The 581-nt window shown below is 42.0% G+C and overlaps 1 non-coding gene across 1 annotated transcript; it reads right to left on the bottom strand.

The window, feature by feature from the left end:
* Positions 1-272: 272 nt before the first annotated feature.
* LOC112781256 (small nucleolar RNA R71) lies at positions 273-380 on the bottom strand. The gene has a single exon (XR_003192043.1). It is a non-coding gene; the product is annotated as a small nucleolar RNA R71 (small nucleolar RNA).
* Between the last annotated feature and the right edge of the window lie 201 nt (positions 381-581).

Below are 581 nucleotides of genomic sequence, written 5' to 3'. Positions count from 1 at the left end.
CTCAATTAGTTTCTCTGATGCAGCAGAACTGCAAGTTTCATGGACTTCCATCTGAAGATCCTTTTCAGTTCTTAACTGAATTCTTGCAGATATGTGATACTGTTAAGACTAATGGAATAGATCCTGAAGTCTACAGGCTCATGCTTTTCCCTTTTGCTGTAAGAGACAGAGCTAGATTATGGTTGGATTCTCAACCTAAAGACAGCCTGAACTCTTGGGATAAGCTGGTCACGGCTTTCTTAGCCAAGTACTTTCCTCCTCAAAAGCTGAGCAAGCTTAGAGCTGATGTTCAAACCTTCAGACAGAAAGAAGGTGAATCCCTCTATGAAGCTTGGGAAAGATACAAACAGTTGACCAAAAAGTGTCCTTCAGACATGCTTTCAGAATGGACCATCCTGGATATATTCTATGATGGTCTGTCTGAGCTATCAAAGATGTCACTGGACACTTCTGCAGGTGGATCCATTCACCTAAAGAAAACGCCTGCAGAAGCTCAAGAACTCATTGACATGGTTGCTAATAACCAGCTCATGTACACTTCTGAAAGGAATTCTGTGAGTAATGGGACGCCTATGAAGAAG

Source organism: Arachis hypogaea, chromosome 19, assembly GCF_003086295.3.
Source record: "Arachis hypogaea cultivar Tifrunner chromosome 19, arahy.Tifrunner.gnm2.J5K5, whole genome shotgun sequence".
Lineage (NCBI taxonomy): Eukaryota > Viridiplantae > Streptophyta > Magnoliopsida > Fabales > Fabaceae > Arachis > Arachis hypogaea.
This window is presented reverse-complemented; position numbering and strand designations above follow the sequence as displayed.